The sequence below is a fragment of the Sinocyclocheilus anshuiensis genome, unplaced genomic scaffold (genome assembly GCF_001515605.1).
Source record: "Sinocyclocheilus anshuiensis isolate Anshui unplaced genomic scaffold, SAMN03320099.WGS_v1.1 scaffold7, whole genome shotgun sequence".
Classification (NCBI taxonomy): Eukaryota; Metazoa; Chordata; class Actinopteri; order Cypriniformes; family Cyprinidae; genus Sinocyclocheilus; species Sinocyclocheilus anshuiensis.
The window spans coordinates 743,416-770,291 of NW_015549582.1; the positions used below are offsets into that span (position 1 = coordinate 743,416).

Genomic DNA, 26,876 nt, shown 5'->3' on the forward strand with positions numbered 1-26,876 from the left:
ACTCTGTAACCTTAACTGTGTCCTGTATGCTGCTGTAATGGATGTGAACCATGAAAACTGATTTGAGAAAACTGATCAATTAGAAAATTTGTACTAAAATTACTAAGAGACGGAAAAAAAATTAATGTAAAAACAATTCTTATGTATATATAAACATACTATAATATATATATATTATATATACACACACACACACACACACACACACAAACAATCTTTTAGTAAAGATTTATCTATACCTTGTTATATATATATATATATATATATATATATAAATCTCTATATATAATACTGGTATATAATAATAATAATAATATATACTATAAAATTATAAAATACATACTATATACTATAACACATAAAAAAAATTAAAGCTGAAATAATGTTTAAGAAAATGAAGAATACACACACACACACATACACAATATTCTTCACCATCCTATTTGACCTAGATTCCTTTTCACAAGAATGCCAAAGTAGACAGTGCACTAATTTCTGAGCCACTTCCTTTATTTAAAGGTATTTCCTAATTTATCTAATGTGGTGTTGTTTCAGTAAACTAAAACAGTGCTTGTTCTCATTTAAGAAGTAACTCAGGATCATAATAATAATCTGTACATTTTAGAAAACTACACTGTGATTTCCCCAGACAGTCATCATAAATCTTTCTTTGAATTTGACTGTTAATGCACAAACACCAGCAGCCTTCCAGTAACTGGGAATCTTTGGAGTAGATCTCAGAAATCGGATGTTCTTGATCCTCATCATGAGCTTGCTTTAAGAAACCTTCTACATATGGTACACACCTGAAGCAAACTTTGTTATGGTTTTCCTGACATCCAGTAAGAGAATGCTACATTGGTTTTACAGTTTTTCTCGATTGCTTAAACACTATCACCAGGCTTTTGAACTAAAATTTCAAAACCATAACGCCATTTATCAAAAAGCACACCCATTTCCCTAAACTATAAACACTATTCCCCTTTTTGACACATGAATCAGATTTGTTGAACTGTCACTGCAAAACTCTACACACAAATCCCTTCATTTTTTGAGTGCTGTACTCTGTTACAACACATGCATCAAATTACCTTACATGCAGATAGAGTTTCTGTCTGCTTCCATCTTGTAAAAAGGATGTTACAGTTACAGTAATCAGTACTTCTATTTTTGTAGGACACAGAGACGATGGAATGGAAGAAGCCTGACTAGACATTTCAGCTGATGCCAGGGGTGGATCAGACATGCAAGAGGATTTCCCCCCCGCTGCCTAGCTAGGGCCAGTATAGCCTGTGATGTTGACGAGATTCTCTGGCCTGACCCAGAACAAAGATGTGATGCTGGGGCAGAATATTTTTTGTTGTTGTTTGGTGTATTGTACTTTACAGTACATTAAGGAATAAAAAATGTGCAAATGTATACACGTGTTCATTATGTGAAAAGTTCCTTGAGGGGGAGAACCACAAGCAACATAACTTATTACTGGTTTTTGTAGTATTGTTTTGAATTTATCTCACCAGTGTGTAAGACTATGTTGTAGTGTGTGTGTTTTTGAGGGCTTGTGTGTGATGTCTGAGGCCAAAGTTTGGTCTTTCAGCAAGAGTGAATGGTTTTGAGTGTAGAGCTTCATTTTGACCTGAAAATAGGATGTTTGGGCAATTGGGTGAGACGTTATGGATCTGTGTCTACTGTTTTGAGAATATGAGGCATAGTTTCAAGAAATGTGTTTAAGCAATCGAGAAAAACTGTATTGTAACTCAAATGACCAAATGTTTTTCTTGGACTTGTGCTGATGGAGTTTTGGCATGTATATAGCACAATGAATGGCAACAATTAGACTTTTTTCTAGGTGCAAATTTTAAGCAAAAGTTCTTGTTTATATGAAGATAACAAGCAATCTTGTTATTTTAACCAGTTATAGTATATTTGACTAAAATGTCGTCCAAAAGCTAACCATGGCACATAATACATGTTTAAAGGAAAAGTTTCACTCAGCACAAAATTACTGTATTACTGTAGAAACAAGAACAGCTTTACCGCTTGTACTGGAGCGCATGTTCCTGATCCATGTGTCATCTCATCTGCCATAATGATTGTTCATTACTCTCTGTCACCCTCCTGTAATGTTCAGATTGCTCTCTTTTGTGCGTCTTGAAGTATTTGCTGTTTTTCTGTCATTTTTCTGTGAAATTTGTTGTAAATTGCATTGGGAACAGACTTGTCATTTTATATGAAAAATGGGATGCTGGCTCTGCTTAGAGTGAGACGTTATTAGGCCTGTTAATGTGTCAGAAGTAATAAATCAAATCACTCATTCATGTGCACATCATGTTCACATTGATCAAAAACGTGCAGACACAGAAGTTTGTGTTTCAGTAGCCCACATATGAATTAAATAATATTTAAAATCACTGTTTTTTTATTTATATAGGGTTTCTGTCTAAAGAACTGAAATAGCTCCAATTTTAAGACTCATTTGGCAGGTCAAGCTCCTTCCATTTGTCATATTTTTAGCATTTCCCTTCATCTCTAAAATCACTTCTGATGCCAAGGAAAAGGTGGGCGTAGAAAGGCAGACATTACTTCTGGTCACCATAATATTTCAATAATGGGTTTAATGAGGGAAAGAACAACAATCCCATGAAGAACTGTGAATGACATATTCAAATTAAAATGTTTCACCGGCCACTTTATTAGGTACACCTTGCGAATACCAGTTTGGAACCTCTTTTGCCTTCAGAACTGCCATAATTCTTGGCATAGATTCAACAAGGTGCTGGAAACATTCCTCTGAGATTTCGGTCAATATTGACATGATAGCATCACACAGTTGCTTGCAGATTTGCCGGCTGCACATGATGATGCAAACCTCCAGTTCCACCACATCCCAAAGGTGCACTACTGGATTGAGATCTGGTGACTGTGAAGGCCACTTGAGTATAGTGAACTCACGTCACGTTCAAGAAACCATTTTGGGATGATTTGAGCTTAGTGACGTGGCATGTTATGTGTGTTACTGTGGTCATGAACAACAACAACTCTCAGGTAAGCTGTGGTGTTTAAACAATGCTCAGTAGGTACTAAGGGTCCCAAATTGTGTGAAGAAAACATCTTCCACACCATTACACCACCAGAACCAGCCTGAACCATTGATACAAGGCAGGATGGATTCATGCTTTCATAATGTTTACGCCAGATTCTGACCCTACTATCCAAATGTCAGAGCACTCAAATCGAGACTCATCAGACCAGGCAAATCTTCTATTGTCCAATTTTGGTGAGCCCGTGTGAATTGTAGCCTCAGTTTGCTCAGATTCTCTTCTGCAAATAGTTGTAGCGAGTGGTTATTTGATTTACTGTTGCCTTTCTATCAGTTCGAACCAGTCTGGCCATTCCCCTCTGACCTCTGGCATCAACAAGGCATTTTCCCCCATAGATCAGTCACTCACTGGATATTTTCTCTTTTTCAGACCATTCTCTGTACAGCCCAAAGATGGCTGTGTGTGAAAATCCCAGTAGATCAGCAGTTTCTGAAATTCTCAGACCAGCTTGTCTGGCATAAACAACCATGCCTCGTTCAAAGTCACTTAAATCACCTTTCTTCCCCATTCTGATGCTCAGTTTGAACTTCAGCAGATTGTTTTGACCATGTCTACATGCCTAAGTGCAATGAGTTGCTGTCATGTGATTAGCTGATTACATATTTGCATTAACAAGCAATTGAACACATGGTTTTGGTAGTTGATTTGCTTGTTATTATGCTCTGATTGATGTAGATTTCTCTACAGAATAATAGGTAATGGAGTTTTTCACAAATCCAATGTTAAACCCCATTATTTTACAATTAAGTTATCTTTAAAAATTAGTTCCCCTATAGAGGAAATTAATGGGATTTTTTACTTACTGAATACTTAATTTTATACTTATAATACTTATTTTTACTTAATCTAACTGTTGCAATTTTAGGCTTTACATCACAGTCATAAACATACTTGCAAGTCAATTGCAAGTGGTTTTTGGGGGTAGATGATTGGACAAAAATCTCTAGTGCAGGATGAGTCATCAATAGTTTTGGTCCATTTTCAGACATTACATGTAGGCTTTAAAGCTAATAGGCATGGAATAAAACCCGCAAAAGCATGAAGACCCATTTATAGCATCTTTTAGATAGAAGTTTGTTTGTCTCGACCACGTTAAGTAACTTTTAATTGTTTCCTTAAGCTTTTAACACATTTAACTTTACAAGCAAAGTTGTGCAGTGGACATGTAAATATTTATAAATACATAAGAAAAGTCCTTGCCATTCAACTGAACTCCATCAGGTTCAACAACCAGAATTATTCTGACATGCTTCTTTGTCTGTTCTCACTTAGCTGAAAAAGAGCAGTTGCGCATATAAACTTTCTGTATTTCTGTTTTTAATTTTCCTTAAATAAGTGGGTATTTCCCTCTGTTTTTTACATTGTCGATTATGCTGTAAGAAAGCAGTGGTAACACTAATATCTCTATGTTCTACATTATTGCTTTTTTGAGTAATTTCCATCCAGAGGCACCAAACTCCAATAAACAGGCAAAGTTATTTATCAAGGTGTTGAAATTGTGTCATTATATGTTAGTGGCACTTTATAATATAAACATATGTTAGTGTGGCAGTCACTCTGCATTACTCTGTTTTGTTATGATGTCAGTGTGGCTGGCTGGCTGGTAATTACACTCAAGTTGTGTTTCTGGACCACAGGCGTCCAGGTGGAACACAACCTGGATGGAGAGTAATGGTTTGGACATTAGCCATAAATATTGGTTTTCTATGGCACAGCAGACTGCAATTGTGGCAGGTCTGAAATATACAGGCTGCATTGACAATGTGGACTTCTAACTAATATACAAATTTTAACTAGCAGCTCCTGGTTTAGTAGTTATCATATTTACCCATCAATTCTTCTACTAAATTGGATCTACAGCATCTATCAACCTGAATGAATGAAAGTAATGTGAAAGTGTGTTGCTCAATAAAATTATTCTATAATCCATAAGGGAATTGTTTTAGCTGTTACGTTGAGGGTGAGAGAGCAGTAAACACTGAAAATTATTCCATCTGGTTTTCATTACAGACAGATGGCCTCAATAGTTTCTCTAGTCCATGCATTGTGCCAGTCCAGGGTTTCCAAAAAAGAATCCAAATCACATTGTGGGCTGAATATATAACTATATTTTCAATTAAAACGTGTGAGATATGTTGGGACTGATTACTGAAGTTTATTGTAAAATGTTTTTAAACAATGTGAGGTAGAAAACAAATATATACAATCATATGCATACATTAGGCCATTATAACAGACATTTTAAGGGGAGGACAGTGTAAAGTGCCAATCGTAACCTTTTTTGACATGTCTGATTCAAAGAGTTTTGAAGTTCTCCCATTTAAGCAGAAAAAAGCTGTACTTGCATGACTAAATATAGCTGCTGTTCTCTGAACGTATTATACAAGTAGTAACATTTTAAAAAAGGTTTCAGAAATAAAACATTCCATGAACATTGTATAGATAATGCTTTTGTGCTAATGTTTTGAGAACATTATTAAGCTCTGACTGAACATTATATTAAGAACAAATGTATTTCTAATAATGTTAACTTTGAGAGAACCTTGCCAGAACCTTGTCAGAACAACCAAAGTTCTGAGAATGTTCTGTGTTAGCTGGGGATGCACAACAACAAAATATAAACATTCCCCCTCTGTTTCAAAAGACGATGAGCTTATTTATTTAGCTATCCTAAATATGCAGGATTATATGGTTAATTTTCTCCATATCAGAACAGACCTACGACTCATTTTTGGTTGCAACCAAACCAGTTGAGAACCACAGTCCAGGGTTTCCAAAAAAGAATCTAAATCACATTGTGGGCTGAATATATAACTATATTTTCAATTAAAACGTGTGAGATATATTGGGACTGATTACTGAAGTTTATTGTAAAATGTTTTTAAACAATGTGAGGTAGAAAACAAATATATACAATCATATGCATACATTAGGCCATTATAACAGACATTTTAAGGGGAGGACAGTGTAAAGTGCCAATCGTAACCTTTTTTGACATGTCTGATTCAAAGAGTTTTGAAGTTCTCCCATTTAAGCAGAAAAAAGCTGTACTTGCATGACTAAATATAGCTGCTGTTCTCTGAACGTATTATACAAGTAGTAACATTTTAAAAAAGGTTTCAGAAATAAAACATTCCATGAACATTGTATAGATAATGCTTTTGTGCTAATGTTTTGAGAACATTATTAAGCTCTGACTGAACATTATATTAAGAACAAATGTATTTCTAATAATGTTAACTTTGAGAGAACCTTGCCAGAACCTTGTCAGAACAACCAAAGTTCTGAGAATGTTCTGTGTTAGCTGGGGATGCACAACAACAAAATATAAACATTCCCCCTCTGTTTCAAAAGACGATGAGCTTATTTATTTAGCTATCCTAAATATGCAGGATTATATGGTTAATTTTCTCCATATCAGAACAGACCTACGACTCATTTTTGGTTGCAACCAAACCAGTTGAGAACCACATTAAAGGGATAGTTCACCCAAAAATTCTGTCTGAAAATTCTGACATCATTTACTCACCCTAAAGTTACTTTGAAGAATGTGGGTGACCAAATAGTTGACGGTAGTCATTGACTTCCATAGTATTTTTTCTCCATATTATAGAAGTCAATGGCTACCGTCAATTGTTTGCTTACCCACATTATTCAAAATATCTTCTGCGTTCAGAAGAAATTCAAACTGAGTAAATAATGACAAAATTGTCATTTTTGGGTGAATTATCCCTTTAAAGAAATACAAAAAGCACCTAAAATTTATTCGGACATAATATAAAAGCTAGTTTTGGGGAACCTACGAAATCATTAACTGATAATACAGCTGTTTTTATGAGACAGTACACAATACCCATGAATGTAGCATCTCATTACAATTAAAGAGCAGGTCAGATGGTATTTTAAAGTGTCCTAATATTGTGTTGGAGTCCCCTACAACAGGTTTAAATGCATCTAAGGTCTGAAAACATTGTAATTTTCTCAGAATATACATTTAATATTAGAGTCATTTGCCAATGATTTCTAAACGATTCGTTCCAAACTAAGTTCGGAGCAAACCCCTCCCTTCCATAAGCCTACTCTGCTCTGATTGGTCAGCTGGCCAAGCCTGTTGTGATTGGCACAGAGAAGAGTCCTTGAGCAAGTTATGCAAATGTGTTACCCAGGGACGTATACCAGTAACAGGCAAAAGATTCGAAAATATGACGACTCATTAAGGCGATTCAGAATCGACTCTCTCTTTTGAGAGACAATATCTTTATTTATCATGCACCTGTTGTGATTGGCACAGAGAAGAGTCCTTGAGCAAGTTAGCAGTGCTCCCATTGACAAAGCACCTTTGCATACAACAATATAGTGCTCCAATCAGTTCTTATAATGATGACATAAAATACAAAAACACTTATGCAAGCGAATCATGCCCACAGTTAAAGTTTAGCTGCTAAACTGTGAACACTTAAAACAATAATGGTGGATACGTTAGCCGAGTGCTCACGTGTCTACCTGATGAAACAATACAGTTTGTAAACCAAAATAAGTCTACTGTAATGTTTGAAGAACGACAGACAAAAGACACTCTGTCTTTTAATGAATACAGAACAGCTCTATCACAGGCGCACCAGTCTAACTCGCTTGTCTCTCCCCCATTAACCCTATAACTGCCGGTGCAGCAAAATAAACAGCAATTTCACAATGATTATAAAGTCTTTGCGCTACACTACATTCTTTATTATTAAACGAAGTAATTAGAACAAAGACAGTCTACATTAATCGACACATTCTTAGGTTCACAGTGAATTATCAGAACTACTTCAGTAAGACAGTAATATCGTGCTTTACCTGGAAACCTAAAGCTGCACTAGGTATACATCACATTAGCACATAAACTTGATATTTTGAGCACACAATTGAACATGTACACATAACGTATCAATGGTACTTACAGGTTGTGCTTGCAAAAGAGATATTTTTCAAAAACCCATATGACCTGCTCTTTAATACTATAAAGAAGCTATTCACAACAAGCTATTTACAGTGTTTAACGATGTGGACGTTTCATACATTATACCCACATTCTTAATTATCATCAACAAAATCTGCAAAAAAACTTTATCAAAACCTTATCAGCAGTCCTTTCTTGCCCTAAAGCAAAAAATACATAAAAATAAATACATAGTGAAAAAAATGAAAATGAATCTATAGATGAGTGAGAGAACTTCCTCAACATGTAATGAAACAAAAATATATCATAGAAAAGCTGTAACAGTCTCTAAAATGTTCTTTACGACAATAACGGAAGATTAAAACTCCTTAAGTGCTTTTTCTTTGCAATACTGACACCATATTCCCTGAATGATCCTCTAATTATTTTTAGGCAATACAATGGCTAACCAGCTTGATGCATTGGAAAGGGTCTCCATCTATACAGCAAATACCTAGTTCAGTCAACATTTGTGTGAAAGAAAATACAGTATAGGCCGGTTAGAGCAGAAAAGGCCTCACAACAGCCACTATTACAGCCTAATCAACACAACGAGTAGGTGAGTGACTGTGATTTCGGCACATGCTTAAATAACTGCGAATACTCTGAATGCCTTGCCTCCCGCGGGGTTCTGCAGGCTGCGAGAGAACACAGAAGTTAAATAAGCAATGTTTCCCAACCCTTAAACATAATTGTGTTCATAATGTGAAAATTATGGTGAAAAGCTTATTTAGTGTAAGAAGCTGTTTGCGATATTGTGACGAATCCTTTGTGATAGCCATGTTAATTTTGTCATTACAAGCCATTGTCAATTTGCATAATTGTAGAAAATGTTCATTCATCTGTAACTGTGTCTACCATTAGTAAACATACCTTTGAAGTAACTTACAAAGTTTACTCTACCACGCTTGGAGTGGAACCACTGGTACAGCTCTACCCTAATGAGCTTTATTAATAAAAGCCTGTGATTTTAAAAGCTTAAGGAGAGACAGGCTGCCCCATACTCTGCCTTACACCGGGTCCACGCGGGCAAGTTTAGGGATAAAACCTACCTTTCTGAGACTATGCCATTCTGGTACGAGGAAATGTACAGCTTCCTGTTGTCTGTGGGCATCACGTCAACGTAACCACCTGATTCGTTGCTTAAAATGCCAGCATGAATTGCAGATCTGCATATGCTAGATTTCTGAAAAACAAATTTAAATGTAAAATTAAGTATTTGCTGGGGCAAATACCTCTTGCTTTGAGTTTGATTTTGAAACATAAAAAAAAAAGCTTACATCTGAGTAAATTTGGGTACCAATGACTCGAGAAAGGTGGGGATTTTCTTGCAGGCAGTTCAGAGGACAGTAAATCCTTGTGGGAAGAAAACACAGGTCAGAAAGATTTTTTTTTTTTTGACAATGTAATAATAGTAGTTTCAAATGCTATTGGCCAGTTTTGTTTCAAAACAGGTCAGATAAAAGAACATTTCACCTGAAGGTTTGGTTCATTACAGATTGAGTTTTACCTTGGACAGTGTCTTGATGGCTTTTGGTAAGGGCACAGCACAGAAACTGTAGTCTCACATGTGATAACTTTTACTGAAACAAAGGAAAGATGATGAAATTAATAGTACAGGTACTGTATGTAACAACTACAGGATGATACAAGACTCCTCTGTTTCAAATCGGGGTCCTGATCACTGTTGTCAGGGTTTATTTTGCAATAATAACCGCATATTATTGTGCTTCTGCCTCAGCTGCTTAGCAAATATATACAATACTTTTATTTATTTTTCCCGCAAGGGAAATTGATCAGAGATGACAATAAAAATATTTATGATGTTATAAAACAATTCTACTTCAAATAAATGTGGTTCTTTTGAACTTTTTATTCATCAAAGAATCCCGTTTTCAACATTGTCAATAATAAGAAATGTTTGTTGAGCATCAAATACACTTTAAAATATATTCAAACAGAACATTTAATATTTTAAATTGTAATAATATCTCACAATATTTGTGTTTTTTTTTTTTTATTAAATAAAAATTTGATGAAATATATGTAGCCTAGGTGAGCTTAAGAGACTTCTTTCAAAAATATAAAAAAAATCTTACCAACCCCAAATATATAGATGGACATGAAATACTGATTTAAGTTGAAATTATTTTAATATGTGAGAATAGAATGCACAATGATACAAGGAGTCGTGAAACTAGCATTGCCATGTAGGAAATTCATTGGCAAATTTATATATACGGTTTAGCCATCACATAAAATATTTCACTGCTGAATGACACAACTGACCAATCAAAATCACATATTGCAGAGAACCATGTAATATATTCTAAATTGTCATTTACCTGTCACTTTGGATACTGTGAAGGCATTGGCACTCTGGTATTTCCTGTAACATTTTCATTATGTTAGATGGAGTTGTCTCTAATGCGCATGAAAGTCAGTCTTGAACAGATTGCTTACCCAAGGGACTGAAGTCCATTTTTGTATGATTTGATAAAGAAGTCCTTTCTGCCCTGTCTTGTGACATCCATCCAGCCTCCATCATTGTCAATGACACCATAATGAATGCCTGCCCGGCAAATGCTGGATTGCTGAGGGCGAAGACATCTTCAGTGTGAAAAGTTTAGACGGCATGTGACGTGATAAACTGAAAAAAACAAAATCTTTATGCCAGGCTTACCATGTCATAATACACCGTTCCAATCACTTTTGCCATGTTGTCTAAACATCCAGCAGGACACTCGTACCTTTACAGATGCAAAAAAATAATAATTAGGAAAAATAATTGCAGAAACTGGTGTGCAAATTTGAATCATTATTATCACAAAAATTATATAATTTTTTTTTTTTATCTCACCTATTGCATGTGGTGCCTTTACACTGGTCTCTTAGCTTTATGTCACATGTCACAATCTGGGCTGTGTAACAAAGCAGAAAAAAACACAGGTGGTTCATTTATGTTTAGATGTGCTGTATAGTTTAGCAGCGCTGCAGAAATGCACAGCTCTGTTCCTGCAGTTCTGTAAAAGCAAGATGTGGAATTCCAGCAGGAGCTCATGGTGGCCAACAGCAGGAGATCTCAGCTTTCAGTCCAAACCCACTTTCAGCAAAGGAAGCAATTTAAAACCCACAAGTATTCATCGTCCCCAAAGCAAACATACTCAGCAGGGAGATCACCATTATGAGAACAAAAAACCTCCCTGCTGCACAAAGTGACTTGCAACATTAAATATATGTAAAAAAACAAAAACAAAAAGAAAAACTAATTGACAGATCCATGACTGATGAACACCAAAACAATTAGAGTTAAACAGAAATACGTTTGTGTGCTAGCAATTTTTGGGTGCAGTCACATTCAGAAAATTAATTTTTAGATAAAAATAAGTGTTTTTTCAAGCAGTATAATCAGAGAACCACAGCTTACACATTTGCTCTTTGCTCACAACTGCATTTGGGTGCCTGGTTGGACTTGGGGCCTGTAAACGGGGCCCAGGGCTATGAGGGGCCTCTAGTTCTATAGAATTTCTTTCGTCTGTTTCCTCACGTGGGCTTTGTCTGTTACTTCCATCACCTGAAATTGGAACAGAGAAATTAGCAGTTTTACAATTTGCCTGGATCAAGTTATGGTACCTTGGAAAAACGGATGCTATTCAATCTATAAATGACTCATTAAACACAATATATATATATATATATACAGTATATACATTGAACAAAATTATAAACGCAACACTTTTGTTTTTGCCCCCATTTTTCATAAGCTGAACTCAAAGATCTAAGACTTCTTCTATGTACACAAAAGGTCTATTTCTCTCAAATTTTGTTCACAAATCTGTCTAAATCTGTGTTAGTGAGCACTTCTCCTTTGCCGAGATAATCCATCCACCTCACAGGTGTGGCATATCAAGATGCTGATTAGACAGCATGATTATTGTTGTTCAGTGTATATATATACAGTATATTATGAAAGTCCGTTGCTCACTGGCTCTGAATACACATACAAAATCATGTGATTAATCGCGATTAAAAATTTTAATCGTTGCCCAGCACTAATATGCAGTATATACATACATTACTATTCAAAAGTTTGGGATCGGTAAGACTGTTTTCATGTTTAAGTCTCACTATATTGCTCACTAAGGCTGCATTTATGTGATCAACCATACAATGAAAACAATAATATTTTCGTCATATTACTACAATCTAAAACCGCTTTTTATTTTAATATACTGAATAACAGTATTAATTTCTTTTTAAAAAAATCATATTGACCCCAAACCTTTGAACAGTAGTGTATGGGACAATGTTGGAAGCTACTGCATTAAAAGCACATAACAAACCTTTATAACAGAGGTTTTCTCTGCACAATCCTCCATAGCTGGGTGGACAGGCAGAGCAAGGGGTGCCGTGCTTATATGGGGCATATCCCCACCAGTTACCTCTGCACAGGACGAAACACACACAAGGACAGACAACATTGACAAGCTATCATAATATAAATGACAGAGAATGAGTGCATTATTTAATAATAAATGAAGAACAATAAATAAGTAACTCACTTTGGTGAGTAGTTGCACACAAGATAAATGGCTTTTGCCCAGATCTGGCCCCACACATTCATGTTGTAGCACACATTGATCGCACAGCCAATTCGACTACTAGTTGCCCAAACAAGCTGGAACCAGCAAGGAAGCAAAACAGTCAATCAACTATAATTGCCTAAAATAAATCTATCCTTTAATTACCTTAGGCATTACCTTTAACAGAAGGAATTTACACTATATACAAATATTTTTGCATGGGTTATCTCTCATGTCCATACAATGACCCCAAGCTCAAAAAGAACACACAACAACAAAAGCAAACACAAGTATCACTTTCCATTTTGAAACAAAACTATATTGTGCGCAAGTATTTAAAGAGTTTTCTTAAAAATAACCTTAGTGGTGTTTCTGTTCTTTTTTGTAGCTTAACTGAATAAGATCATGGTCACAATTATTTGTATGGAAAAGAGTTGTGTGAATTGTCCTTTTGTGTTAATTACAGATTTTTAATTTTGGGTGAATTTTTACTTTAAATTAGGCTTTAAATGTTTGGTGGTTTGGCAGTCTTTAACTGTTCAGTAGTAGAAATATTTTGTGGCCATTTGGGATCGCTGCTCAGGTAAATTTGTGAGGTCCCACAAGGCTCTCTATCTTGAGACCTCTTTAGTTTTAATATGCTACTTCATGATTTACAGTCATTACATCTGCCTTCTAACATTTAAGAATCATTGTCAAAAAGGCACACAGATATTGCCACTCATGTTCCCTGGTAGCAGACTGAAGCGCTTCAATGCTTTCTTGTCTGGTGTTCTCCAAAAGCCCTGGTTAGACTCCAAACTATTTAAAAAGGCTGCAGCTGAAGTGCTGACAACCAGAACGAGAGCACATATTGCATTGGTATTAAAATTCCTTCACTGACATCCCATACATTTCAGAATTGTTTTCAGATCTGTCAAATCCGTTAATGGGTTTGCACCTAAATACACATGTGATGTGCTTATGAGGCATGTTATTACTGTATATCTACCTGAGTGTAGTGGGTACAGACTGGACCACTGCACTTAAAAGGGCAGTGAGGGTTACATTCCTGGGGGTATGGGAACGAGTAGTCTTTGACCTCATCATACCAGGCTTGTAGATGAGAAGTAGGTGGACGATATCTGGGTTGAACATTAAAAAAACATAATTAGTAATAGCCTAAATTTAATGCATTGTCTAATGCAGTATAAAGCCAAAGGTTAGTTGACATATTTTTCAAGTTTTTAAAAGAAGTGTCTTATGCTCACAAAGGTTGCATTTATTTGATTAAAATACAGTAAACACAGTAATATTGTGAAATATTTTTACAATCAAGTTTTCTATTTTAATATATTTTAAAATGTCATTTATTCCTGTAACGGCAAGGCTAAATTTACTCCAGCAGCCATTACTCCAGTCTTCAGTGTCACATCCTTTAGAAATCACACTAATATGCTAATTTGGTGCTCACAAGAAACATTTCTTATTATTATCAATGTTGAAAACACTACTTAATATTTTTGTGGAAATAATGATACTTTTTCAGGATTCTTTGATGAACAGAAAGTTCAAAAGAACAGCATTTATTTAAAATAGAATAGAAATAGGTCTTTGTTTTTATGTGTTATTTAAAGTATATTTGAAATAGAGGACATCACAATAATAGTCTAGCATGGTAGACTCACAGACATAACTCAAAAAACAAATATGAACATACTTAGATATCTAGATATGTAGTTAAATTGCTAAAAGGTGCCTCAAACCATTGCTAGAAAGTCCCTCAAGTGCCAGTATCTTTTCAAATCTGATGACACTAACTTCAAACGTTCTTCAAAACCACTCACTGTATCAGCATGGTACTTTGTAAACATGACTTCATTTCCAGGTGGACTGATTAAAAAAAAAAATAATACTGTGTGTCCTTACTGACCGAGGTTGTGTAAAGCCAGCCAACTGGCCAGATCTAAATAGTAATTTCCAGTTTTATATGCAATATGCATCAAGCGGTCAGTGAACAGCATGTGGGTGGTCTTTGGGTGTGCCATCTGACACTGAGACTGATGTAAATATAGCATTTTGCTAGTTTAATTTAAATACATGTTAGTCATACACTACCATTCTGGGGTCAGTAAGATTTTTTGAAGAAATTAATATTTTACTGAATGCATTAAATGGATCAACAGTAACAGAAAAGACATACATTGTTAAAAAAGTAGAATCCTGAAAAAAAGCATCACAGTTTCCATAAAAAATTAAACAGCATAACTGTTTTTAACACTGATAATAATAGACAGTAACTTACTAGTAAGCTCACATTGCTATAAAACACCAAAGCACATTCAGACCTTCCCCAGTGCACTCCCAGGTTCTGACCAATCTGAGGCAGCAGGCCAGTTGGGCCATGTTCCCACAGGCAGGTCTCTGCCCATTCCTGAGCACCCCGCTCCAGTTCAGTGTCCCACACCTAAAAGAAATACACAAACATGGCTGAGATTCAGATGCAAACAGGTGGCAAGTAGAGCACTACAGAAACAAAGCTGTTTAATCCCTAATCTTTTGTATGTGTAGTTATGATTATGACCTGGTTATAAGATGGCACAGGAAAAAGATTTAGTCCTGTGAAAGTCAATGGCTGTTGTAGTCAATAATAGTTTGACAGTTTTTGCAGGTTAGGTTCACTTTAGTCTGCTTTCAATACAATGAGTGCTTGCAGATTGGAAAAAAGAACCAGGTTTCTTTCTGGTCCACCTCTTGGTTTATTTTTCTTGTGCCCTGATTCAAAAGGCACGGTGATTTTTTTGCATACAATAATGTTCTCCATATGTCTTTGTTTCTGTCTTCTGTAGATCCTGCTCGGTGTTGCTAGTTTTGGTTGCAAGCTACATCATTCAAGGCCACTCACAAATGTAAGTGTTTTTCTGTTCATCTGACCCATATTTTGCTTTTTAAAACATCTCATTATTCTGGAAAAGTAAAACAGCACTTTCACCTTGAAAGCATACAAAACTCAAGGTTGGAGAAAAATCTGAGCCAGAATTGTGGCGGGGGTGATGGGGGAGTTATCTGCCCTGTCACTGCCCATTCATGTTACACTTTTTCCCTAGGAAATCCCTAAGCACAGTCCAGCAGTAAACCTGGCCCAATAAGTTCCCTAAAATAGCTGAAACAATTGCCTGAGACATTAATCCTTGAAGTGAGCACCTGCCAATGTCCGCTTGGTTTGCTAAGCCACCCACTCTACAGTATATTCCTTTATACTGTAGAGATAAAGGAATACTCTGCATTCAATACAAGTTAAGCTCAATGACAGCATATATATATATATATATGACTTCATATTATTAAAAAAGATTAATATACATTAAGTAAAAATTAAAAAATGGATACTGAAACTAAGAAACAATTGCAAAAAGAATTTTCAGAAGCTATTATTAATTAAAAGCTCAAGTAAAAAGATTTTAAATTTTTTTTATTTTTAAGAAACATTAGATAGTACTCAATGTTTTTACACTAAAATCATGATATTATTTACATCCATATTATGGTCTATACTGCAAAATCTGTAATCTGAAAAAGGGTAAACTGATTCTGTTTGCACAGCATTCTCGGTTGAGGGGGGCCCCCAAGAATCTGACCGCACTTAGACAGGACCAGTAAAGGAAAACACTTCCCGTCAGTTCAGACATTCAAACTCTTTCTCACACCATTGTTTACTTCATTTGACACCTCATCAGCTGCACGTTTTTGTCATCTGGTCACATTCCAAGAAAGTGAAAAATTTCCAACGTCCCTCAGGAGCTCCTTTTTTCTGTTAAGAAGGAAAGTATTAAATGAGATATGTAGAGATAATGTAGCCACTGTACAGCATATGTGTGCCTGTTGAAACGAGGGTCTGTCGATTGCTTGATTTCCCCGCTGCAGTCTGGAATTCTGCTGTTTTGCCTAGAATTCCGAATCCGGTTTTATAAGAGGCTGTGGAGGGCTGGAGCAGCGCATCTTCACATTCCATGTCTCCACATCCATCACACCATTCCTATTACTCTCACTCTGCTGAGATGCCCAAACTCCACTCCCTACACCCAGTTAACAATCCCTGCAAGGCATGTCTCAAGCCACTGCCTGTCTTTTTGAAAAGCTGAAATATAAATGGGTCATAGTGTTCAAGAGGGCCATGCACCACTTATTATTTTTTTTCTGATCTAAGAGTGTAAACTGTATCAGTCTTATGGTAACGGTTTGTTTAGTGTGCAAAGGAACAGGCTTTGAATTCTATCCTAATTTTAGTTGCAAAATTCACTTTTATATTGTTTTTGTTCATAATTATGTATCTGCAGAGTGTGTACACAACCACCCTACTTGGTAAAAATTAATCCACTCTGTTTGCTATTTTCCCCATAAATGAGAAACTGTGTTTCAAAATGAGCCGTTCAGGAATGTACTCCAAAGTAGCCTGGTTTCCATCACAGATTTGCGCAAAACTTTTGCGATATTTTATAAATGTTGATTAAAAAAATATTGCGAAATGACAGCGTTTCCATTAACCGATGTTATGCGACTAAATCATAATTTTTTTCCTCCTGCGATAAGTCAAAGAATGATCATGTGACTTTTACGTACGTCAGATGACCTGAAAATGCGAAAAAACTGTTTCAATTGCAGTTTTGCGAAATATTACTTTTTCAAATGGCCTGAAAAACCACCAAATATTCCTTTTTCAAATGGCCTGAAAAAAAAACTACTTTTTTGCGCATACATGGGAGTTTTTGCAAAATTGACATGTTTCCATTGGGCGTATTCAATTTCAAATTGCGCAATTTGAAGGGTAATGCAAACGCAGCTAGTGACGACACATGGAACATGCCCTGCCCACGACTGGTAACGATCTTTGCCGTATTAGCATAGCTCCTCCCCTGTGTGAGCTGTACACAGTTTGCCATGATTATCTCCACGCTAGACCATTTAAAATCAGCATTCAAGTAAGAAATTTATTCTTATAAAGCTACTAAATTTATTCAGTCAAGAGAAGTGATTTTCTGTTTGTTTTATTTTATTCAAATTAACAGCATAGACAGCAGTACGTTAAGCTGCTGTCACACAGATCTAATATAAGCATGCGATTTCCTTCCCAGCTGTTTGCGTTCACAGACATAACCGACTGTGTTTAGTTGAAATTTGTGTATTTTTGACATAACCTTGTGTGTATTTGACAGTTTAAGCTCAATAAGACATGGAAGAGAACTTGGTTTTAGTACTCTCACGATGTGCTGTCTGGCCACGTTCACACAGCAGCAGAATACGGTTGTCAGTCCTGTATTTGAGTCCTTAATACGGTTAGGTTCACACACAGTAAGTACAGTTATTTACAGGCATGACAACCGCATTCTGTAACCGAACTCACACCCGTAAATTTTCAGGACTCACAACCACATTCTCAGAAAACCCGCACTGAAACTGATATGTTTCAGGCAAAGTTTAAAACGCAGGCAAATATTAAGCTTTCACAATGTTGAAAAACTGCAATGTCACATGAGCGCGATAGACATGATAATCAAAACCAAACAGATGTTTTGTTTTGGCAGAGTATCCGAGGTAAGAGCTGTAAAAATACAGCCCTCTTCTGGAAAAGGGGGCAGGAAGCAGCAGCTCATTTGCATTTAAAGAGACATGCACTAAAACAGCAATGTTTTTCCTTCTGTTAAAAATGGTCATTTTCAGCATGGAATAATAAATGATCTGTGGGGTTTGTAAAGGGAACGGCTACATCATAAAAAGGGACATAATAGGTCCCCTTTTAAAAAAATGTTTCTATTTTAATATAAAATGCAATTTATTCCTGTGATGGCAAAGCTTAATTTTAAGCAGCCAAATGTCACATGATCTTGTCTTAGAAGTCAGACATCTCTCAGAAATCATTATTGGTTAGATGCTTGAAAACATTTCTTACTATTATAAATGTTAAAAATATTTGCTGCTTAAAGTGCCCCTATTATGGGTAATGAAAGGTTCATATATTGGTTTTGGGAGTCCCCAACAACAGGTTGACATGCATGCAAGGTCAAAAAACACTTTCATTGTCTTATAATATGCATTCATTTTTACCTTATTTGCTCAACGACTCCCAAACGATTCGCTCAACGATTCATTTTTCCAAACCCCTCCTTTGCGTGACGCTAATCTGCGGTGATTGGTCGATTTCATTTCCATTTCATCCTGCCTGTAATGCCTAATAAAGCAGCATTTGTGAGCACAGTGCTGCTTTGTGTACAGCGTTACCGGGGAAACCTCTATTTTTACCGCTCCAAAAGCGGCACCTAGTGGCAAAGAATGAACTTGCATTTTCATTCAGACCAACACCAAAAGACCAACAAGTGGGCGGGCAATATGCTAATGTTTCATGTTGACGTCAACATGAAACGGCTTGGGATTCGTTTTAAAAACGACTCGTTTCAATGATTCAGAGTCGACTTTCTTTTGAGAGACAATAACTTTATACACTGTGCACTTTCAGATTGAAAGCTTTGCAGGATGTTTTCATTCACTTAGAGCTGTGTTACACACTGCATGAAAGGTAATTTTCTAATTAGGTAAATTGTGGAAATCAGTGTAAGTCTGTGGAAGTTACATTTTAAAATATATTAAAAAAAGAAAACAGTTTTTTAATTGCAATCATATTTTTGAATATTATTGTTTCTACTGTATATTTGATCAAATTAATGCATTTGAAAGACTTCTTTCAAAAAAATCTTAATGATTCCAAACGTTTGGTTGATATTGTAAAACAGAGCACATTTAGACACACCTTAAAGGGATAGTTTCTCCAAAAATGAAAATTCTGTTATGCTGTTCCAAACCTGTGTGACTTTCTTTTGAAGAAAGATTTTGAAGAATGTGCCAACAACATGAGGGTGTAAAGTAAGACAAAATGTTAATTTTTGAGTGAACTATCCCTTTAATACCTCTTGGGAGCCGAGGGCTTTGTACTGTTTGGTGGTAAGACAGCCTGACTAAGCAGGAGGAAGTGCTGCTTCTGAAACAATATTTAACTGTATTTGTTTTACAACAGTTCAGATACTGACATTCTGCTAGTTTATATCCATGAGTCTACATTGCGCTGAAGGGGTTCTTTGTCCGCTTCACAGACTGACTGGAAGAATAATGGGAATAATAATTTATTCCATCTCGACAATGATCCTTCAGACAGAACAATTCATATGTGCTTTACACACAGAAATGTACAGTTGTGGTTTGTGGTCCTCTGTTAAACAGCCCACTGAAATCTGACAGTGCTCGAGCAAAGATATCAGGGCGTAATCATGCCACAAGCATCAAACTTTAGGCAAAGCAAAAAGTTCAGTGAAGCTGTACAACTGTTTATGCAACTTTCAAATATGCATATTATTCTGTAATCTTATTTCTATCCTGCAACAACACCAATTATCTGTAATAATCTCATCCCTTTTTATTCTTTTTTTCCCCTCATAAACCTCTAGAACCCCACCATTTACTTGGCAAACAAAGACCAGGTACTTAAAAACAAGTACACACTTGTGTTATAATTTTTTTCCAATGGTTTTCTCAGAAAAATCGGACAGAAACCATTTATACTGTTCTCCAGTCCCTACATTTTACAGGTTATCTTTCCTAACCCTAAAAACCCTACTATATCATATTTCACACATTAATTTCTAATGCATCTAAATTATCAACATATTCCTAAAACCTGTTATAGATAATCGTCTGCATGCCTTCTGTTCTCACATTGTAGCAAAGTGTCATTTCTTCAGTGTTGTCACATGAAAAGATATAATAAAATATTTACAAAAATGTGAGGGGGTGTACTCACTTCTGTGAGATACTGTATATATATAAACATAAGAATATCTATGTATAATAATTTAAGATAAATATTTACTGGACTGAAGCAAATTAGGTTTACTTGATTACCCATGGAGCATTTTTTTAGAAAAATCATGTTAAAATGAGTATCAAATATGATACAACAGACTTTTGAGGAAGGTTTATTTGTACATCTCTCAATCGTTGTATTGCATTATATGTTTTGCTAACCACAATTAAAACTATGGCGTTTTGTTCACAAAACGAATTAAATGTCATCTTACTAAGACATATTATTGGAAGATTATAGAGTAACAACTGATATTTTTATGTATAATCTTCTATACTGTTATAAAAATTTAATTTATGTACATTACAAGCTATCAGAATATCACCTTACTTTTTGACCAAATATACATTGTAACAACATCTGCATCAAATTACATGTTTTTAGAGAATTGTACTTAGAGAATTATACTTTTTTTCAAGGCTTTTCTCAAAAGAGCGGACAGAAAATATTTACTGTTCTCCTGTTACAATATTATTCAGGTTATTACTGAATTTATAAATATTAATAATTAATATTATTCTTATTCATATTACTGAAGTTATACTGTGCATTTTATTCCTAAATGTATGTAATTTCAACTGCTTATTAAAATCTACTGCTTTCTCATCACATATAATAAAAAGGCAATTCATGTTGCTCCTCATTATAAGATTATGAATTATCAAACACTTTTGTGATATGTTGATTTTTGCAAATTGACTAGGTCATGAAGAGCAAAGTTGTATTGTGTTCACATACCACTAAACCACAGGACAAGCTGAGTGGATAGTTCTTCCTAATATGTGTTATTCAACATATTTTATCATTTGTAGCAGTGCAGAGATGTTTTACCATGTATTCCATATTTGAAGCCGGTGGATAGACCTGACCCCGGAGTTTGTTGTGGAGGTCCAGGATTGCTTGCATGTCACTAGCAGTGATGGCCCTCTTGCTTCGCTGTCTCTCCACCATCCAGTCTCCATCATCATCCAGGTACTTCTCCAAGAGAATGCCGAGATCTGTGGCATTAAACAGCACCATGGCAAACACACTCTGGGTCACCAGCAGGACAGAGAGACCCCTCAGTAATGCAGAGGTTAAGTGACCCATGGTGGATGAGTTCTGATGATGACGTCCGAGTGTCTTCAGGTAACTGAAGAGAAGAGGAAGGCAATAAAGCTGATAAATAAAACAGGTACAACAAAAAGAAGGGTTGCCTTGGAAAAAAAAGAATTTCGACCAAGAATCATTGTTTACATATTTAATATTATGAGTATATTACAAGGAACATAATTTTGCAGATGAAGGGAGGGTACAAATAATACACTGTTGCATTTAAAACTATAATGGGAAGTAGACTCACAAAGAACCGAATCGATTCAGCACTTATTTTACGTCATGACGTAACTACGTCGTCACGTTGTCCCTGGTATTCTGCCTTTCTTTTTGTTATGATACCTAATTTACCTGTACCCTAAATACCTATTATAATACAATTATTTATGTATGTATTGTATTAAGTATATTAATTTTATTTAGTCATATAATATTCACGTGCAGTTGTTGCAGCCTAATTTAAAAGCTAATCCAAATATATGCTTTTATTCAGCTAATAAAAGCATAGCGTTTAACCCAAACCAAAATATAATTAGTTCACTTTAAACATCTCGTCTATTTACTAAAACTTACTCTGTTTCGTATGTACTGATAAAACTGCAATACAATCGATTAAATACATATCTTTACTGTGTTTTTTTTATTTCTGATATTCAGCTTTTAAAGTAACTTACTTCTCAGCCCATTGGTTAAATCGGTTCACTACAAAGATTCTCTTACAATGAGCTCTCAGCTCAACACGATTTCGACAAGTTCGAAAGACACGGTTCTCGGTTCATTGAGTCGGCTGAGTTGACAGGATCGATTCATTTAAAAGATCCGATTCAAAATAACGATTCGTTCACGAATACGAGACTACTATTAGCCTACAATAAGCCAAAATGAGAGCAACGGAATGAAACTGAACGTAGAGGTCTTGACAAGCTTAAAAACTATTTTAAATTACAACTCAACGTCAAATAGCCTACTGTAGCCTACGAGTAGACCAACAATTAAAATATAGCGCAGAATTAATGCAGCGCTACCTAAGATGACACACAAACAATAGGCTATCCTAAAGAACAAATAGTCCATTCTTTTGCTGCTGCATAAAGACATACGGATATAAGTCAAACAGTCTCTGATAAACTTGACGGTGTCAGGTAAAATACCAAAAAAATAGACCTTGAACCAGTGCGTTCGTCGAATCAACACAAGCAGAACGACTGACCATGACTTCTCTAGCAACTGATTAAAAAGTGTCTATTTTTTTAACAAGTTACGTTTGAATGTTGATTACCTGAGATACTGCAGCGAATGAGCGCTCACTCAGCTTTTCTGCACACTTCCTGAAAGTTTCAGTCCTGAGCAATGCAAGTGTTGTGACAGTTTTGCGAATGCTCATCCATAGATCCCAAAGCATCTGTAATCATGCTCATAAATGCAGTTTACGACCATCAGTGTGCCGGAGAGCCTTGGTCCCCACTATATGGGACAGGCTGCAGCATCTCGTTAAATCCACACTCTTCTTTTACAGTGTCGAATTTCTTTGCAAACCACACCTCCCGTGTTTCAGTCAACCCACCAGTTAACCTGGATCCAAATAAATATTTAGAAACTGGGATTTTCGTGTTTAAATGTGTGCGCTGTGTGGTAGAGGCTAATGCAAAATACTTCGTTATGCAACGTATTGTTATCCAGTTAAGCATGAACTTAATAGCACCAGAGAGCGTGAAGAATTCTTAGATTCTGACCATATTGATATGATAGCATTTGTATTAGATGTCTTCCGAAACATCCCTAAATGACTTGCTGGCATAAGACCTAGAGGCCGTTTGAGTTCAGACGCATTGTTTGTGGAACCAATCTGAATGAGGGCCAGTACAGAAGATCAGATCAGACAACACAGTCCAGTTTTGGTCAGCAAGTGCCCACCATAGCATGGAATGGTACCTGGGCTTGGGAACCTCGGGGGAAAAAAATGATCATCTGCTGATGTCCCATACACTTTGACATTTGTTAAGTATTCAGAGATATTCTTCAGCTTAGAACTGATGTAACATGTGGCTATTTCACATACCTTTCTGTCAGATTGCACCAGCCTGGTGATCAGAATGGATAGCTGTGTGAAGAAACCAGGACTCTCCACAACTGAAATAGAAATGCCAAGGTGCTTCGTGTGCCAGCAGGAGGCCGCCACAAAACACTTCAGTAATTCATAAGACACAGTCAGTATAGAGTCACAGCTGCTGCATGTTTAAAGGGACGGTTCACACAAAAATGAAACATTTCTGCCATCATTTACTCACCCTCAAGTTGTTCCAAATCTGTGTGAGTTTCTTTCATCTGCTGAGCACAAAATAAGATATTTTGAAGAATGTTGGTTACCAAACAGTTGAAAGTAGCCATTGACTTCAAAGTATAGTTCACTCTTTTTATATCTGGCTGCCTCTGTTGGGCAGCCAAATCCTCGCTTTCTTCCTAAGTGTACATGTGCTTTAAGGCTGATGAGACAGATAAGTATTTAAGTTAGTGTCTTGTGTATATTTACTTTCCAATAAACTGGTTGAACCCAGAAGCACAAGACCAAAAACAGCTCAACGTCTCCCTCTACTGTTATAGGTGGAATTATTTCAACACATAGTGGGTTCATACTGTTGTTACTTCCATCAGGCACTAGTGTATCACCATAATAATGCATTTTTTCCCCCTCACACTGTTACCTTTCATACCGTTATAATCTATTCACATTTTTCAAAATATACAATGCATAATTAATTATCATTATTACAGTAAATACACTAATTTACAGTCCCAAGTATACAAAAGAAGTGCAGTTCAGGGTTTCAGCTTTGTAGTAGTAGTAGTATTTTAAATTCTGAGATGAAGTTTTAGCATTCTGAAAAAGAAAAGTTTTTATTATTTAAATTTATGACATAACATAAAGTAGTATTTCATATGCACTAGTTCACTAAAAAAATATGCAAATTTGTGACCATGTGAACTACTTTGTACAAAAAAAATAATAAAAATAAATAAATAAAAATGTCTTGCTTCCTTTTGGACTTGATCTATTCTTGGATTTTTGAAGACAGTAAATGTTTCTCAAATAAGCTTTTTTATTGCATTGTGTGGTGAATTCACCAGTAGATGGCAATCTAATCTAATCTTTGTCCTAATGCAGCTCCACTCTGCTAATTGTCTTGAAAATGCCTTTCAACATCAAACCAGGTACGACATTTTAAGTCACCAGGTTTGAATGTGCAGTAGAAATACACCGAGTCAATGATAAAATTTTAAGTCACCAGGTTTGAATGTGCAGTAGAAATACACCGAGTCAATGATAAAATTTTAAGTCACCAGGTTTGAATGTGCAGTAGAAATACACCGAGTCAATGATAAAATTTTAAGTCACCAGGTTTGAATGTGCAGTAGAAATACACCGAGTCAATAAGGAAAGTGACGAATAGCCTCTTTGTTTACATCATTGCAGAATTTTGCCTGGGAGATTCTGCAAGTGCTTGTTCAAAAAAGCAGGAGTAAATAAGACAATGCAATGCACATTTCCCAAACAGGTCTGTTGTCATGCATACATTCTGCAGAGATTATAATCTCAGAGATTATAATATAGATGTATGATAAACATATGTAAAAATCTGTGTCTGTGTTCATTTCAACCAGCACTGGTAATTTGATTTCACAGCAGGAAAACACTGAAATCTTCCTACATAGTTGGGACGGGAACATGGAATAAGGTGCATCTCATTTATATTTATATGGAGCACATCCTGCTGTGTTCCTTCTGTAAACAACCACGGCAACATCATCACTGTCAACAGTGTTGAATTGGGAATCACATACATTTGTTTCAGGTTCTTGATAATACTCTTAAGATTAGCTTTCTATCTGGACAAACAAACTTATTGTAGGCTAATATCAGAGAAGTGATATGCTGAGAACTGGTTGTCAGACATTAACTAAATAAACCTTTTGAAATTCCCTTTGGCATGAATCTTTGAAAATATAATTTTTAATATTATTATACAAATTCATTATTTTGTTTGATCATTTTATTGATCAAAAGTGACAATCAAGACATTTGTAATTTTACATTTTTATCTGAAAAAAAAAATGCTGTTCTTTGAACTTATCATCAGCTCATAGAAATGGCTCCACAATTGTTTTTAACACTGATAATAGTATGTTTCTTTAGCACCAAGTCAGCATATTAAAAATAAATTCTGAAGGATCATGTGACACTGAAGACCGAAGTAATGGGCTGCTGAAAATTCAGTTTTGCCAACACAGAAATTAAACACATTTTAAAAATAACTTAAATTGAAGTAATATTTCACAATATAAGTATAAACAAAACAGTTTACATTAAAGTGACTCATTTCAAAGGCATTTAACAAATGTACAGACCCCCAAACTTTCTAAAAAAAAAAAAAAAAAAAAAAAAAACATTCCAAGCAAAAAAAAAAAAAAAAAAAGAACATTTCATGCGATCAACATTAATGTACAAACCTTTATAAAGAGACTGTGATGTTCTGACCCAAAGACCCATAAAGACTGGGAGGAGTGTGTCCCTAAATGCAAGTGGATGTCCACTACTCAACTGTCTCCATTATATAGTTGTCCCAGAGCTGAAAGACAAAATACACTGCTATCCGTACTTCTAATTGAAAACTGTAGAGTAACTTTATCTTGCCCCAGACATTAACAAAGACTTGATTGTTCATTGACTTCACTGACCTAATTTTCTATTAAAATTTCAGAAAATCTACCTTAGTCATATAAAAAATATATAAATACCAAAATAATCCATCATGGTTCTGTTGAAACATTCTGATAGTACAAAGTATTTCTGTTCAAACAAATATATTTCAAGAGTTTGAAACTTAAAATGTTTCAAAGTCTTCCTGACTGCATCATACTTTAAAACAGTGCCTTATCATATATTTTACAGTACTGTATATGTTTGTGTGGGAAACACTTGACTCTATTACAGAACTATAATAGAGTATTCTTATTATAAATCTGCGTATTCTGAGAAATATATATGTTTTGGGAAGGTTTGCAGCATTGGTGAGACATTTTGGAGGCAGCATAAGTAAAATTGTTTGCTGGCAGAGACGAAGAGGCAGTGGGACTGAAGGCTGTCAGTGCACTTGCTCCACAGCATATACACAAGAGCAGAATGTCAATAGCCAAGCGGTTTTCATTCATGACTGACATCCCAGCATATT

The 26,876-nt window shown here is 35.6% G+C and overlaps 1 pseudogene; it reads right to left on the reverse strand.

Moving 5' to 3' along the window:
• Window positions 1–8,668: 8,668 nt before the first annotated feature.
• LOC107657804 (cysteine-rich secretory protein LCCL domain-containing 1-like) lies at window positions 8,669–26,856 on the reverse strand (annotated as a pseudogene).
• Between the last annotated feature and the right edge of the window lie 20 nt (window positions 26,857–26,876).